At 38.8% G+C, this 10815-nt stretch overlaps 1 pseudogene; it reads left to right on the forward strand.

The window, feature by feature from the left end:
- The first annotated feature begins 2488 nt into the window (after positions 1-2488).
- Positions 2489-10815, forward strand: LOC113027976 (zinc finger protein 135-like; annotated as a pseudogene).

The raw sequence follows: 10815 nt of genomic DNA on the forward strand, positions 1-10815 counted from the left end.
TATTGATCTTTCTTATAAAACCCTGTCATCTCTGTTTGGGAAATATGTCAAACCACAGTAATTCATGCAGTTACAGATTTCTACATACGCTGATCGCTGGCTGCTTCAGTCTACGGAAGCACTTTTCATTTCTGAATACTCCTTCTGGTTGTTCATGTGTAATAAAATCAAAAACCTTTCTATTTCTCTTTCTTTCTGCCTGCTCCACTTCCCTCACACATATACACAAACTCAAGGTCACAGCTGCACAGATGCGCACACACACACACACACACACACACACACACACACACACACACACACACACACACACACACACACACACACACACACACACACACACACACACACACACAGTCTGGATTGAAAGATTTAAACATTGCAATTAAATAATTGCAATGATTCTATTCTTATTTAAGTTTATTGATTCTTGATTAGATTTCTGATTTGATTAAAGCAGGAAAAACTATCAGCAAAAGCACACACATAAAAATCACTCTGTGCTCTATTACACCCATAAAGGCTGAATTTTAGGCCTTTTACTTCTGGTTGGAGCTGAGCTGAGGGAGCTCCATCTTCTTGACAGGGATTAATTACTTCTTCTTGTAAGGCTGGCATAGCAACCATTATTCCTGACACTATGCGCTAAACTCAGCCTTAAACCTGTCAAATTGACAGTAATGAAGATGGATGATAAGGTCTGGGAAAAATCCCCAGAAAAGAGCAACTCGAGGGTTAAGATTAGGGTAGAGTAGGCAAGTGTCTGTCTGCTGCTTGTATTCAAGGCTCTACATCCCGGGGTTGCTTAACTTTGTGGCTCTGCTCACTAAACTCAACAAACTACTCAAAAGATCTTTTTGAAAAGTTTGATTTTTGATTGGAGCTAAAAGACGGAATCTACAAGTGATGGATCAGATGGAGTTTATTATTCTGGCTCCAGATTTGCAACCCTGACATCAGGTTGGTGGAGAGATTGGAATGTAAGAAACTGACTCTGTGGACAGGTGTGCTTTATACATATAACACGTTGAGATCAGGAGTATCTGAAATTCATACATTAGTTATAATGTATGTGGCACATGGGCACACAGCCAATCTGTGAAAAGTTCATTTCTTTTTATTGTTTTCTCGATAAAGGTAAACAACTTATAGTGCAAGCTTTTAGACAATATTGAATCTGATGAAGATCTGTGTAACTTGCAGATGTCCAGCAGATATTGCAAATGAAAGAAGAAAGAGGAGTAGCCCTGGAGTCTGGACCGACAGGACCCTCTCCAAAAGAGAGATTTTGACCATTAACTGATGAACCATTTTTATTTATTTATTTTTATCTCTAAAGGTTGTCTTAAAAAATGTGTTTGCTTTTGTAGTCGAAAAAGTTAATGTTAGAAATGTTGACACTGTGATTAATGGTGACACAATATCTAATACAAAAACCACTCAGAGAGCGCAAACCTCTGCAGCTCCCTCCTGTGCAGTGTTTGCGTTTAAGGGAGTAGCATTGTATTTTGTATATATTTATTTTGTTTTCTTTGTTCTTTTTAAATGTAATTTCTAAACTTTGTAGTGAAATAAAAGAAGGGACATCTCAGGCCCTCCATGGTATGGAGGCCTATCTTCCCTGCCAGTGCAAAAACAGGTGTACACACGGGAGCTCACACACACAAACTACACCCTTTTTGGCTCCTACCTCAAAGCACACTGTGCGCTGTTGATCCTACGTGCAGCACAATAATGTTTAATATTTAGTATTTACTGTTATATTCCCATAGATCATCGTCATGTTGTTTATTATATTGCTCTCTCTCTATTTTATTTTTTTGCTTGTTTTCTCTTTTTTCTTTCTCAACAGGTGATCCAGGTGATTGATATATGTATTTTTTGTCTGTTTATTTTTGTTTTTTGCCCTTTATCACCGTTCCTCTTCCCCGCTGTTTTTCTTTCTCCCTTTTCTTTCCCCCAGTCATGTCTGTCCCGTGTGTAGCAAGTGAAAATAAAATACAATAAACAATAAAAGCAAAGGTGAATCAAATAGACCAATACGGCAAGGCCGGGATAGTCCATTTGGTAAAGTAAATCCGTTGGGCATCTTTCTTTGCCTTTAGACAATAATTCTGATGGCAAAAGAACAAAGCAGGACATGAAATTATGTGATAACAGATGTTTTTCTCCAGAAACAAATGCTTTTAAACCTAAAAAGAATCACTGAATTTCATTTATTAATGTCAGATAGGCTCTTTAGACATCCTAAATAAGAAAGATTTTAGTTTACATATTTATTAGGATGGAATTCTTGAACTGGGTCAAAACGGATCCACACCAAACTGTGAAAATATGAAATATGAACAACGTGTAAGACTTAAAGTTATCAATAATTAATGTCGCTTCAGGAATGCTGGAGTTATAAAGTACACGATCACTGCAGCAGGAAACTAAAAAAGGCGTGTGTAGGAACTTTCGGTTTGTTGTACTGTATTGCGAGGGGGAACAAAACAAAGGACGGACGGAGCCACAGAAAAGTGTCGGTCCTTTCGAAGTGTTTTTATTTTTCCACGTTTTACCAACTGCATGCAATACTTCATATTTAACCCACAGAAAAACGACAACTGTGGATATTAAAGGAGCGAAAATAGGAAGAAGCGTCAAACGCAGGAACCAGTGCGGCTCTCCCACAGCTGCACCACAGCTGTTCCCACAGTGACGCGGAAGTTACCTGTTTGCTGCTCAGCAGGTATTTCTACAGTCTGCTATGAGCATAATTAGCGACGAGAGAGAAAATATACAAATATTTGCGCTGAAAATGAAGGAAAAAGACCCGCCGAGGTGTCACTGCTCTGCCCACGGCTATTACTGCAAATAAACCCCACCCAAAATCTCCGTAGCTCAACTCAGCCAAACATGACAGCCAAACGAACAATTACCAGTCCTGTTGCACAAGTGTTTTCAATATCTATTCATATTTCTAATTAATAAATCAAAACAGTCAGGACGGTCGAGAACTCATCTGCAAAGTCTCTCAATATTGTTGGTGAGACAAAATTTCTGGGAATTTCACAGCCAACATTAAAACTCATTTATGCAAATACAGTGCACAAGCCTAAATATGAATGCAACAAAAGTATCTGCATATAAGTACAAAGTAATTGACTAACTTTACTGTTATACTAGATTCGTGTTGGATAATGTGGCAAAGTACATGTACAATATTATAAATTTATTATACACTGTTTGTCAAAGAAATATTGAATATATTCAGCTGTTGATGACAGGGGTGGCAGGGAGGGTGTATTATATAAGGTGCTCTGAAAAAAAAAATCTAAATATTTTAACTGATCATAATTATTAACAGCAAGAAAAAAACATGCTTCCGTCATGCATATAGCTTTCTAACTTTCCAGCTGCCACTCACACACACACACACACACACACACACACACACACACACACACACACACACACACACACACACACACACACACACACACACGATACCACCTCAGGTCCCAGCACATCTTTTACAGGGGAGACATAATCAGCTGTTGGAGCTCAGGTGTGTATCAGCCTCCCCTGACACGGCACCATGAACCAACTGCTCCAGCCGTATGCTGCACCTGAGCCACAAACCACACCCCGCCACAGGATGTTTTACACACAGAGAGCTGACACAGTGTTTTTTATGCAAGTGATCAGTCAGTTATATCTGCACAGATATACAGTTGATATTAAAATACTGATGTCTGTTTAATTACACTTTCAGACATTTGTACCTGAAAACTGTCAGTGGAATAGAGATGCCTCAAAGAAAGAGCCATCAACTGGGTGACCTCCAAGGGCTGCTGTCCCCGATATCTGCACCAACCACATCAGACACGGCACCAACACAAGTTAGGACAGGTCTCGGTAAGACAGATATTTTTTTTCTTTTCTTTTAACACACTACTCTGATATGTAATTCAAATTTTTGTCCTTTCTGGATATCATTTAGGTTTTTTCCAGCACTGGGCACAATGGAATTTGGGAACCTGTTAAAAATGTGTTAATGTCTTCTCTTTTTTTCTTTTCTCCTCAGTTTTGTACATTTCAGTCAAGAGCCAGAGTGAACTACAGTTATCAATAAAGTTTAGTTGCCAAAACATGAAAGAAAAAATATTGTGTACTGGACCATGTGTGACTGCAGTCATGGCTCAAATGCTGAGCTAATTAAGTCTTGAAGGATACTTGGGGGAAGGTGAAAGACACCTCCAGTACAGCGAGGTGATGAATTCATCACAGCATGTAGCTCTCTCCCGATCACAGCTTGTCCTTTGTTGATGAAGAAATTTTAAAACAGGATTCAGGACATCCCTACAGCTGCAACAAGTTACAATTTTTTCTCACTGGAAAAAAAATGAAAAATATTAGTCAAAGATTTAAAAGAATTCTTGTCATACAAAGTGAATAAATTAAAGAGCTCCATGAAGAAATATCTAATAAATAAATAATGCAAATGTTTTTATATGAGGGGGTGGAGTATTTCAGTACCTGTCCTTCTGTTGTCTTCTTCCCTTCAGCCTTTTTTAAATATATTAAAATATTGTTCAGAAATATTGTCAGGCAGGATGATACACCTGTTTTAATGTGAGGTCATAGCTGGATTCATGGACTGGCAATGCGTTCTGTGGTATTAGTGTGTTATAGGATTACTTTTTGGGTAATGAAATCTGAATGGAGATGGAAACGTTTTAGTGATTTTTGATTATTAAATTATTATAAATTCTTTCTAAACGGGTGACAACTTTCAATCATATTTAAGCTGCTGGATAAAAGTGTGAATGTAGTCACATCTATCCATAATATAAATGTGTGTTTCAATGTTGCCTGCAGATGTCCAGCAGATGTTGTTACTTAAAGAAGAGAGCTCAAGTCATGATCAGCAGGATTTGGTCCTCCTCCACATAAAGGAGGAAGAAGAGGAACTCTTGACCAGCCAGGAGGGAGAGCAGTTTCGTGGTCTACAGAAAGCTGATATCACCAGTTTCCCCATCACTGCTGTTTGTGTAAAGAATGAAGATGATGAAGAGAAACCTCACCTCCTACACTTTCATCAAACACCAGCTGAAGACAACAGAGAAGCCGAGCCTTCAACCAGCAGCTCAGTCAAACAGATTAAAGCAGAAGGTGATGGAAAGGACTACAAAGAGCCAGAACCAGCCACAAACCTGAATCCAAATAATAATTTACAACCCAATATTAATGTAAAACGTTCAGACTTGTATGAAGCTGATGATTGGCAGGAACCCCTGACAGAACCTGAACCTGAAAGTGAAGATAGTGAAGAGTCAGGTACAAATAGTGATGCCAAAAAGCCCTTTATCTGTTTTGAGTGTGGTAAGCAGTTTCTCCATGACTGGTCACTTCAGAGACACATCAGACTGAAGTCAGGGAAAAGAGCTTCAAACTGCGATGTCGGTGACAAAAGCTCTGGAGTGAACCAAAATGCAGATTCACAGGGGACAGTTCAAACAGAAGAGAAACCATTTGGCTGTGATGTTTGTGGACAAAGGTTTCAGCTGAATGTGAATCTTAAGGTGCACATGAAAGTCCACACTGGCGAGAAACCATTTAGTTGCAATATCTGTGAAAGAAAGTTTAGACATCAGTGTAACCTTAAGACACATGTGAGAATTCACACCGGAGAGAAACCATTTGGCTGTCGCCTTTGTGATAAAAAGTTTACACAGAGTGTACATTTAAAGACGCACATGAGAAGCCACACGGGAGAGAAGCTATTTTTTTGTGACGTCTGTAGTAAAAGCTTTTCACGACTGAGGATTCTGAAATCGCACAAGAGAGTCCACACAGGAGAGAAACCATTCGACTGTGATGTTTGTCATAAAAGATTTTCACATCTAGGTGATCTAAAGAGACACAAACGCATCCACACGGGAGAGAAACCTTTCAGCTGTAGTGTTTGTGGTAAAAGATTTGCACAGAGGATGCATTTCAAGACACACATGAGAATCCACACAGGAGAGAGACCTTTCGGTTGTGATGTTTGTGGCAAGAGCTTTAACTGTAAGAGAAATCTGAAGACACACATCAGAGTCCACACGGGAGAAAAGCCATTTGGTTGTAATGTTTGTAATAAAAGATTTTCACAGCCAGGAATTTTAAAGAGACACATGAACATCCACACAGAAGTTAGGAAATTTGTACCCGGTAAATCAAGAGGAGTCTATTTGAGGTTGCTCAAATCTAAACCAGCCACATCAGAAATGGAGCAGCTAGCCATCAGAAACAGACAAGGTAAGGGATTAACTTTCCTCATACTCTTGGTTAAATACCATTTAAATAACAATTTCTCCCAGTGCTGTTTCTTTAATGTATGACAGCACTTTCTTCAGGAAGGCTCGGTAATTTTTCCAGTGTCAGTGCCATTTAAGGTTTGGGACTTAGACCTAATTGAATCACAAATCCAAAGGGAATGGATTCATAAGTCAGATTAATGTGGATGTCAATGGAAGCACCAGTGAGACACAGTTTAGAAAAAGGCCAGCAGTGAAAATAATATTAACGATGTGCCTGTGATTCTGTGTGGACCCAGAAACATGTTTTCATAGGAGGAAATGACGTTTCAGTGTTAAGAAACCTTTTGCCAAATTTTAAATATGAGCAAACCCTAATGACAACAACGGCAGCACTTACTCTACAGTAAAATTTACACAGTAAAATTTGCTATGTCTGCCAAACTGATTTCATATTTTAAAATGCACAATAAAACAGAACAGCAGATTTACATTTTTACCTGTAGTCTGAGATGCCTTCGTAGCCTATGTATGTATGTATATTTGTATGATTACAAACACAAACGCATAGTATGCATGTAGCCACACCTGTAAAAGTGCAGAAATATCCATTTTTATATCCATCTAATAATGCAAAGCACCACCCAAAGCACAGCTACATTTAATACATTCATAAAGTGCTTCCCATCTGTGGCCAGGTTATAATCCCCAGTTAACCTAACCTGCGTGGGTTCAGATTTTTTATCCTTCTTTTTCATTTTATTTTGTATCTTGTTCTGAACGCAGCCTTCTGATACTACCAGGTGCAGGTGATGTCCTTAAAACAATTTTTAAAAAGATAGTGGTATTTTCATTTCCAATTTGTATGTTTGCAGATGGCATTGTGATCATTGTGAGAGTAGCTACCAGGCGGAAGAGAGCATGGAGTGGTGGTCTTATGCTCTGAAGAGCAATATAATGAAAGGAATGTGTGAATAAGAAGGAGACATGGAAAAGTGAACCTGCAATGAGCACAGGTATTAAAGATAGATGAGTTTAAATACCTGGGGTCAGCCACCCAAAGGTGAAGACGAGAGTGCAGGCTGGGTGGAGTGGTTGAAGGCAAGTGTCAGGGGTGATTTGTGATGGAAGTATCATTTGGAGATGGTGGGACTGACAAAAAGGTGGTAGACAGTGGAGGGATAGTGGATAAGCTGGACAAAGGATGCTGAAGATGGAGCTGCCAGGCAGGTGCAAAAGAGGAAGACCACAGGGGAGGTGAAGGAGGATGTGCAGAGGGGGTGATGTGACAGAGAAGGATGCTGGGATAGGGTGAGATGATCTTCTATGCACCCCTAAAGGGAGCAGCTGGAAGAAGAAAAAAAAAAGAAAATTGTAATAAAATATTTATTTACAAATGCATTTGATGCTATGTGATCCAAAGTTTGTTATAATTTGTAATCCAACAATGATTACTAGCTAATTAAAAGACAACTGGTGGAACCAGGGTAAAAGACTTCGTCCAGTTTTGTTGTTAAAATCCACAAAATAGATCAGCAACAATTTGTTGTTCATTTTATTTCATATATTAAAGCTGCTGAGGATATGTATACTTACACCAGGTCTCCATAATGTGCATTTGTTTGAATGTGTCCTGCAGCTATCCAGGTTGATGAAGGTGTTTCCTCAAACCCCAGTCTGGAGCAGAAGGACCCAGACCTCCTTCACGTGAAGGAGAAACAAGCGAAACTCATCACCAGTCAAGAAGGAGAGCAGCTTAATGGTTTGAAGGAGGCCAGCCTCTCACAGCTTCATCAAAGACTGACCAAGGACCACTGCGAGGCAGATGTTCCATTCTTTAGCTGCTCTGAGTGTGATAAACAATACCTCTACAAGCGATCTCTTCAGAGGCACAAGAAAAGTCATTCAGCAGAAAACTCTGCCAGCTGTTTGGTTAATAAGAAAGTTTCCAGACTGGAGGAAAATGTAGTTGACACAAGCAAGAAAATATTTGGATGTGATATTTGCGAACAGCGATTTCATCAAAAATCCCATCTTAAGACTCACATGAGAATTCACACAGGAGAGAAACCCTTTAGTTGTAATATTTGTGGAAACATATTTAGACATCAGTACAGTCTCGACAGACACATAAGAGTCCACACAGGAGAGAAACCCTTTGCTTGTGATGTTTGCAGTAAAGGTTTTTCACATCTGTGGGATCTGAAAAGACACAAAAGTGTTCACACAAAGAGCCTTCCACCCGAGGAACCCAAAGATCTTGATAAGGTGGCCCCTATTTCACCATCAGCTATATCAGAATTAGTGCAGACACAAGTCAAGAAGGATGTAGGTAAGTGAGATATTTGTGTTTGCTGGAGATTAAAGAAATGTAAAGTATTTCCACAAAACTGTGTAAAAACTGCTTTGTCTATTCTTGCTGTTACATTACTGGCAAAGATTACAAAGGATTACTAACTTTTGCAAGATTAATTTTTGGATTCCTGCTTCCTGTTGTTATGATAAAATTACCTCCTACTATAAGTCGGAGAACATCTTACCAAACTACCAGTTTAAAAGTGTTAATAAGATCTGTTAAAAACATTTGCAAACTGTGCTGAAAATTAGGCTTAAAAAAAACCCTTTTTTGTATGGAAGTTAAACCTTCTCCTCCCAAAGAGTCATTGGGTGTCTCGCTCTCTTATCTTGTCTATTATTATTTGAAATATTAGAATCTTTAAAAAGTTCTTAAATTATACAGGTGTGTGTAAACAAGTGAATAGCACTTTACACTTAGTAATATTTATACCCTTTATTTATCTGCTTTGTTGTATTGCCAGAATACAGATAATTTCTTCTAAACAATTATGGAAAGATGGGAAGTCTGGGCTTCTCTGCTCAGACTGCTGCCCCTGTGTTCCAAACCAGCAGTGGAAAATGAATGGATAGATATTATACAATATTATATTAGAAAAGAAAAAATAGACATACCAATTATGGTTAACCCAGATGATGACCAATATAAAACTATTAAGATGGAATTAATGAAATTGATTTAAAAGAGCCTAGGGCTCATAAGATCAGAAAAATATTTATTAGGGGTATTTTAAAATGTTCAAACGCATGGTGTCATGTATCGCACACACATTGATAAATATATATTCATATTCCATCCATGCATCCATTTTCTTCCAGTTATCCTTATTTTCCTCAAATATAAAGCTATTGCTTTTGTTATGTGACCCAGTGGTTCAACTTCTATTGTCAAATGTACTCTTAACTGGCTAACTAATAACTGACCTGACTTTAACCAGCAAGTTAGAGTACATTTAATAATAGATCTTGAACTGAGGATGGTTCAAGATGGTTCACTGTTCCCTGCAGATGTCCAGCAGATGTTGCCAGTTAAAGAAGGGCTTCCTTGGACTCCAAGTTTCGACCAGCAGGACCCAGACCCACTCCACATAAAAGAGGAAGAGGTGGGACAGAAGCGTCACAGTCTGGATGAGGCTGATATCATCAAGTTTCCATTCACTGGTGAAGATGATGAGTTTGCGCAGCTTCATCAAAGCACAGGACAAACAGAGTCTCCAACCAGCTTCTCAGCTAAGGAGATTAAAGCAGAAAGTGATGAAGAGGATGGGGGAGGACCAGAACCAGCCTCCTACTTAGAACCAAATGTTAATTTACAAGCAAATGCTACTGGAAAAGCTTTAGACTTTCACCAGACAGAAGTTGATGTTAAATGTCATGTGCCTCTTTTAAATTTTGAATCTAAAACTGAAGATGGTGAAAAGGGTTGGAAGGAGAATGGACCATGTCAATCAGAGGTAAATAGTGATGTGGGATGTAAGGCCGCTGAAAAATCCTTTAGCTGCTCTGAGTGTGATGAGCAGTTTTTCTGCAATCAGTCTCTTCAGCAGCACAGACAATGTCAATCGAGAAAAGGGAATTCCAGCTGTTTGGTTGATAAGAAATGCCTTAAAGTGAAGCAAAATGCAGAAGAGAAACTGTTTTGTTGTGATATTTGTGGACAAACATTCAACAAAAATGCAAATCTTAAGGTCCACATTAGCGTCCACACAGGAGAGAAACCATTTAGTTGTAACATCTGTGAAAAAACATTTGGGTATAATTGTAGTCTTAAGACACACATGAGAGTCCACACAGGAGAAAAACCATTTGGTTGTAGTTTGTGTGATAAAAAATTCTCACAGAGGATACATTTAAAGACGCACATGAGTGTCCACACTGGCACAAGACCGTTTGTTTGTGATGTTTGTAGCAAAGGATTTTCACAGCTCAGGATTCTGAAGTCACATATGAGCATCCACACAGGAGAAAAGCCATTTTACTGTGAAGTTTGTCCTAAAAGATTTTCAAAAACAGGGGATCTAAGGAGACACATGATTGTTCACACTGTGGAGAAACAATTAAAATCTGCTGATTGTGACAAACAATTCACACAGAGGATACATTTCAAGATGCACATGAGCGTCCACACAGCAGTGACACCGTTCAGTTGTGACATCTGTGGTAAAAGATTTAACTG

Source organism: Astatotilapia calliptera, chromosome 8 (genome assembly GCF_900246225.1).
Source record: "Astatotilapia calliptera chromosome 8, fAstCal1.2, whole genome shotgun sequence".
Classification (NCBI taxonomy): Eukaryota; Metazoa; Chordata; class Actinopteri; order Cichliformes; family Cichlidae; genus Astatotilapia; species Astatotilapia calliptera.